General features: G+C 43.4%; 1 pseudogene; it reads right to left on the reverse strand.

Moving 5' to 3' along the window:
• Positions 1 to 1,427: 1,427 nt before the first annotated feature.
• Positions 1,428 to 7,421, reverse strand: LOC148916223 (receptor kinase-like protein Xa21; annotated as a pseudogene).
• Between the last annotated feature and the right edge of the window lie 350 nt (positions 7,422 to 7,771).

The following is a 7,771-nucleotide window of genomic DNA, read 5'->3' on the forward strand; positions in this document are numbered from 1 at the left end:
AACTTGCGTTACCGCAAACCGCAAAGTATAGCCACACTGAAGTTGGGAAATGGAACATATGACAACTTGTAAGTAATTAGGCCTTCATGTACTACACTAATTTGTTTCAAACAACACAACGGGTTCTTCAAATCCCTCACCACCAACACTTGAGGTAACTACATTGGTGCATTGCATTTTCCTTATAGTTTGTAACTTTAATTCATTTTTCTTTTGTTGTAACTTTAATTCATTTTGCTTTGTATTTTCTTTGGTTTATAACTTGCTTATTGACTTTAATTTTCTTAGTGCTTGATGAGAGGAAAGCAAGAATGGATAATTGGGTGCTTGTCTGTTTCCACGCGTCTTTTTCATTTTTTTTAAAAAATTATATTTTTAATTATTTTTATATTCTTAATGGGTGAAACGGATCGTGTTGTGTTGTTCGTGAAATGTAATGGATCGTGTTCGTGTTTAATATTTTCCACCGATTTTCTTGATGCAGGTTAACACGAACACGACACCAATACTGCCAACAAGACGCGATCGTAGTGCTATGATTTTTCTTTTTCTTTTTTTCTGGGATTCCTAAAAACCCAACAAAACAAAGGACCAAATTCATCCACAAAGAAAATCCAACTTCACATCTGATTAGAATGTAACAACTGAAAACTAAGTCATTTAACTTAATTTAGAGGTTTAGTTTAACATAGCATGCACATAAGGATTAGGTGCGCATTTGGATATGAACTATGAAAAAAAAACAAACAACATTTGGGAATATTCTAAACATAATTAAAGCCAACAAACGCTCTCCAACCAAATTTTTCCTTTATTCATAATTCTATGATAGGGAGGGGATTTACACGCAATTATTCATTAGTGACTCTTAATTCAAAGTTAGAAAAGATACATGGTTAAGGTAGGCGGATTGGTCTGTCTACGCAATTACTCCTTTTTTGTTTTTGTTTTTAGGTACCAGATACATAGTTAAGGTAGGTGGATTGATTTGTTTACACAAATTTAGTTGTGTTTTGATTTGTTAGGCTTAGGCCCGTCATAGTATCAAGTGTGTATGATTTGAGCTTATAGGCTAATAGCTCCCAAAAGGGCCCAAACCCAACTTGTTGGTTTACACACAACAAAAATAGGGTGGGAGGCCTGGCTGCCGTAATCGTTGTTTTTTGCCTCTTGGCACGGTGAAAGCAGCGGTGGAGCTCCCAAGAGGTCGTGGTTGCAGCCACAACACAACAGAACGAACCCTCCTTTCATACTAATACCATAACAACTATCAAGACTAGTATATTATACAATAAGTCTAGACACCCCACCATAAAATCAGTCAAAAACCGAAATAAAAGTTCATGCCTTCCTCCATATTGTCTAAATTAAAGACTAAAATTGACCAAATCAAAGTGCATGAAATACATGTCATAGGATAGGACCCATTAATTGAAGTGTTGTTGAACAAGAGGACGGTTTAACAGCACACCTCTTCGTGCAGCAGCGTCCTTCAAAAACTTTGTATTGATTTTGTTGAGTGTGGCTACAACTTCTTTCATACTTGTCCTCTCTTCTGGTGATTCTGCACAGCAAGTAAGAGCTAATCTCATAATGGCTGATATGCAATCCCTCTTCCTCACATGATCATCATCTTTCTGCTCTGTCCCAATCCCAAGCAAATTGGCATCCACAAATTCATTTATCTTTACATCTGGTAATACTAGTGAATTTGCAATCCATTGCTTTGTATTCATTTCCCTATCAAACATCTAATCTGTTGGCTTCCTTCTTGTAAATGTTTCCATCACTAGAATTCCAAAACTGTACACATCCCCTCTTGTTGAAACCATTCCTTCCAATTCATACTCTGCATTATGAATTATACTTATATATTCATGCATAAGATGAAATGAAAATTACACATAATTAAGGACAACATGTATAGAATTGAAAGATATTAAATTAGCAAGTATATCACCTGGAGCCATATACCCAATTGTTGACACGACCGCCCTGAATTTTCCGGAACCCGAGATGAACCTGCGGAGACCCCGGCATCACATCCACGCCGGTTCACTCCTTAAAACTATGTCCTCGCTACTGAGAGGATTAAGGGCACGAGACTTTCTGTCGAAATTTCAGCAGAGTCTCCCCTGTAAATTTAACATTTCCCAAAATTTTGCATAAAACACATTTTATAACCCAACCGGCAGCACGCACAATATAATCTCATGCAATTACACAAATGACCTCCGGCCTTTAAATGATTCTAGCAGAACTGCCCACAATGTTTTTAAAATAACTTAATGCATCAAATATGCATATAACAAATTCAAAATCTATTTATGCACACCTTTACTCACTCAGTCTACGGGACAAGCCTCAACCAAGTTTCGGGACCAACAATGAGTTCCGAACCAATCTCAATAAGACCTCCTAAGTGGAGTCTAATCTGTGGCTGCACCTATTAACTTCAGGCCGCCTACGTACCCTACTAAGGGATCAAGCCACACGTAGTTCTTTCGTATTAATCCTGGCTCCTAATATCAACTAAACCATTACAGCCATACAAATTCATACATTCTAGGATTTATCCATCACAACACACCAAACACAATCACATAGCTCCCCCTCATACAACGGGACGCACCCGGCCTCGTAGTCTGTCAACACACCGGCTACTCCTACGACACGTGCGACTCAACACTGGCTCGCTACATTCTCACCAGCCCGCACACAATCATATCTCCTCACACGCCGGGACGCACCCGCCACGATAGAGTCTGTCAACATACCGCTACTCCTACGACATGTGCGACTCAACACCGGGCTCGCTACATTCTCACCAGCCCACACACAATCATATCTCCTCATACGCCGGGACTCACCCGCCACGATGAGGTCGCAACACGCAGCTACTCCTACGACACGCGGCGACCTCAACAGGCCTGGCTACATTCTCACTAGCCCGCACACAATCATATCTCCTCATACGTCGGGACGCACCCGGCCACATATGACAAGACCCCAATTTCTGAACTGAGATTTAACCATGCGGAGATCCCGGCATCACACCCACGCCGGGTTCACTCCTCAAAACTATGTCCTCTTTTACCAAAGAGGATTAAGAGCACGAGACTTTTTGCCGAGATTTCGGCAGAGTCTCCCCTGTAAATTGAACGTTTCCCCAATATTTCCACATATTTTATAACCCAACCGGCAGCACGCACAATATATTTCCAAGCAATTCACATAAATGGCCTTTGGCCTTCTAATACTTCAAAACAAACTACCAACATATTCCTTAAGCCAAATAATATAATCATTTACTTTCCCAACCATTTAGCATACGAGGCTCCAACCTCCTAACACAAACGCATCTCATTCTCACTAAAATAGTAGGACCAACTACCAGGTCCGTATCATACTCAATAAAACCACCTAAGTGGAGTCTAATCCATGGCTGCACCTAGTAACTTCAGGTTGCCTACGTACCCTACTAAGGGATCAAGCCACACGTAGTTCTTTCGTATCAATCCTGGCTCCTAATATCAATAAACCATTACAGCCATACAAATTCATACATTCTAGGATTTATCCATTACAACACACCAAAACACAATCATATCTCCCCTCATACGTCGGGACGCACCCGGCCACGTATGGGTCTGTCAACACGCCGGCTAATCCAAAGATGCATGCGACCTCAACACTGGGCCTGGCTACATTCTCACCAGCCCGCACACAATCGTATCTCCCCTCATACATCGGGATGCACCCGGCCACGTATGGGGTTTGTCAACATGCCGGCTAATCCAAAGACGCGTGCGACCTCAACAGGCTGACTATATTCTCACCAGCCCGCACACAATCGTATTCCCTCATACGCCGGGACACACCGCCAAGTATGGGTCACAACACGGCTAATCCAAAACGCGTGCGACCTCAACAGGCTGGCTACATTCTCACCAGCCATCATATCGTTTCACTTTGGGCTGGCTACATTCTCACCTTGCAGGTTTAAAGGCCTCAACATAATCACAATATGGGGTGGGGTAGTGTGTATAGCACTGTAAACTAACATTCTATACTCTTTAATACCTTCGTATACATACATAATTACATTCATCACATATAATCCTTTATTTCGTAAATCTCAACCCTGGTATAGCATCTGATAATTTCGCAATTTAAATCATATAATAATATCCTAAATTCGCATATAAACCATTTAACTCAACAACGCTCAAGACCTGTCACTAAGGTCATTCTAACCCTCCTGGGATGGTAGAACTACAACGAAAGTCTCGCGGTCAACCCAGGGTCAAACTACCCAAACTTGGTCAAACAGGCCCGCGGGGCCCACGACCTCCAAATTATGATCCGAAAGTTCCTATAGGTTCTACAAGGTCTAGGACACACGTCCTGCAAGTTTGGTCCAGATCGGACGGTCGGATCGCTCACGATCGCACGATCGGACGGTCACTAAAACCCTAACCCTAGGGTTGGCATTTTCGGAGTATTCCGGGACTCGCGTTTTACGATCCGTCGAATCCTACATGATCCTGGTAATACCTAGATCAAATATTATAACTTCAGGACCATGCAACGGTCTAAACCTAGCGAACCCGAAAAATACGCGATATGCGATATCCGTTCGGGACTCTAATGGTACCCAAAATGAGATCCGAGCACACCTACGCACTCATGACATCGAGAGGATCGTAGTGGGACAAAAATGCCCCTCAACTATAGTGCCCACGCGCCGGCAGCGCGTGATTGTCCAAAGCGATATCGCATCGCAGGAAAACTTCCAAATCGAGAGCCAAGACTCCTACCCTAGGTAATACACCTAATTTGGAGTCACTTTTTTTCTTGGACGTACCTCAAAACTGACCGGAAGTGGTTGAAATCTCATCCCGAATTCCGGCCGAAATCCAATTCGAAAATCGAGCTACCTACACTCAAAATTGATGCAATCCTAACCAACCATCAGCTAGATCATGAAAAATAGGTAGAAATCCATACCTCAATCACCAGAAACGGTGGCCGGAGGAGGGAGATCAAGCAGCGGTTTCGAGCGAAACCGCCAAAAACTCGCACTTCCGCGATCGAGCGGCGGCGATGTTGGGAAGGGTCAGTCTTGTGGCGGGCTGAGCCGGTCCTTTGGCACCGGTCCCTTCCACCGCCATGGACGGTGGCGGAGTTTCGAAGAGGGAGAGGGAGGAGCTGCCGTCGAGGAGAGAGAAAGACGCGCGGGAGAGAGAGAGAGAGAGAGAGAGAGAGAGAGAGAGAGAGAGAGAGTTGAGGGCTTTTTTTTCTTTTAACCAAAAACTCATTTCAAAATATTTACGATTTTGCCACTGGTGGTGTTTTGCCCGTAACTTCTTCGTTATAGCTCCGATTTAAGCCCACTACGTCTCTACGGACTCATCTTGCCGTGCTCTACGCAACGGTACAACAGAAATTTCCAAACTCCTTCCAGATAAGAAATGACCAAATTACTCCTATCCCAAGGGTAAATTCATAATTCCACTCAAATTAATTAAAACATGGGATAAATTTGGAGTCGAGGTGTTATAATGTATGGGGTGTCAACACGCCAGCTACTCCTACGACACGTGCGACCTCAACACTAGGCTTGGCTATATTCTCACCAGCCCGCATACAATCATATCTCCCCTCATAAGTCGGGACGCACCCGCCACGTATGGGGTCTGTCAACACGCCGCCACTCCTACGACACGTGCGACCTCAAGCTTGGGCCGCTACATTCTCGGCAGCCATCATATCTGTTCGCTTTGGGTGGCTACATTCTCACTAGCCACACGGGTTTAAAGGCCTCAACATAATCACAATATGGGGGGTACGTGGGGTAGTGCGTATGGCACTGTAAACTAACATTCGATCCCTTTCTATACCTTTATACATCCACACAATTAAATATATAATATATAATTTCTAATCTTATATAAACCTCAACCAATAAAGCATTCCATAAACTCCCCCGTTTAAATTCATCAATTTATATCCTAAACCCACAATATCCATTTAACTCAACAACGCTCAAGACCTGTCACTAAGGTCATTCTAACCCTCAAAGAATGGTAAGACTATCTCGGAAGTCTCACGGTCAACCTAGGGTCAAACGGGCCGCGGGGCCCACAACCTCCAAATTTCGATCCGAAAGTTCCGCTTACGATCCACAATCCTACACGATCCTGGTAATACCTAGATCAACATATTATAACTTCAGACCATCCAACGGTCCAAACCTAGCAAACCCGGAAAATATGCAATATGCGATATCCGTTCGGGACTCTAATGGTATCCAAATTGAAATGCTGAGCATACCTACGCGCTCGGATAACGAGAGGATCGCATTGGGACAAAATGCCCTCACCACGTGCCCACGTTGTCACACGCACGGCAGCGTGGTTGTCCAAAGCGATATCGCATCACCGGAAAACTTCCAAATCGAGAGCCAAGACTCCTACCCTAGGTAATACACCTAATTTGGAGTCACTTTTTCTTGGGCATACCCCAAAAACTGACGAAGTGGCGGAATCTCCTCGAAATTTGGCCAAAACCCAACTCGTAAATCGAGTTGCCTACGCTACAAATTGATCAATTCCTACCCAACAGGCAGCTAGAGCTCGGAAAATAGGTGAGAAACCATACCTCACTTGCCGGAATCGGTGGCGGACAACGGAGAACGGCCGCGGTTTCACAAACCGAGCTTTTTCCTTGTTTTCCGCAAAATCACGGCGGTAGGACTGGTGGGGAGGAAGAGGGGGCCGTCATTTTGGTACCAGCCCGTCGACTTTGGTGGCGGACGAGAGCACGGTGGCAAAACGTGGCCGGTCGTTCCATCGTCGCGAGAGAGAGAGAGACGCGCAGGGGGAGAGAGAGAGAGATGAGGGCAATTATGTCTTTTTATCAAAAATCCATTTTTCAAATATTTACGATCGTGGCATTGAGTTTCATTCGATCGTAACTCTCTTGTTACAACTCCGATTCGAGCCCACTGCGTGTCTCACGAACTTATCTCGCCGTGCTCTAAGCAACAGTACATCTGGAATTCCCAAATTCCTTCCGGATAAGAAAATGACTAAATTACCCCTATCACACGGGTAAATTCTTAATTTCACTCAAATTAATTAAAACATGGGATAAATTTGGAGTCGGGGTGTTACAATTGTGGCTAGGGTCATGGTTTAGGTTATAGAATCTCCTCCATCCAAGAGAGTTTTGCAATTCCAAAATCAGGAACATGCACAACCATATCATCATTTAGTAGTATATTGCTCGGCTTCAAATCGCAGTGGACAATAGGTACTGAATAACCATGATGAAGGTATTCCACTGCCGCCGCAACATCTGCCATTATATTCATCCTCTCTAGGATACTCAAAGAAGAGTTTTGAGAATACAACCATTTTTCAAGGCTCCCATTAGGCATGTAGTATAGTATCAAGGCTTTGAAATCAACTTCACTGCAACAGCTGATGATTTTGATAAGATTTCGATGACGAATATTGCTTAGCATTTCACATTTCCGATCAAAACGCTTGAAAGCCCATTCTAACTGTAAACTAAAAACTTTTACTACAACATTTATTCCATCTTAAAGTGTCCCTTTATATACTGAACCAAAACCCCCACTTCCAAGTAGGTTGTTTTCATTAAATCCATTTGTGCTCCTTAGAAGTTCTAGATGTGAAACTCTTCTCTAAAGAAGTTGAGACAACGAGGTAGCCTCTACTGCTGCAACTTCCACATTCCTTTT

Source organism: Prunus mume, linkage group LG6 (assembly GCF_029339155.1).
Source record: "Prunus mume cultivar Tortuosa linkage group LG6, ASM2933915v1, whole genome shotgun sequence".
NCBI lineage: Eukaryota > Viridiplantae > Streptophyta > Magnoliopsida > Rosales > Rosaceae > Prunus > Prunus mume.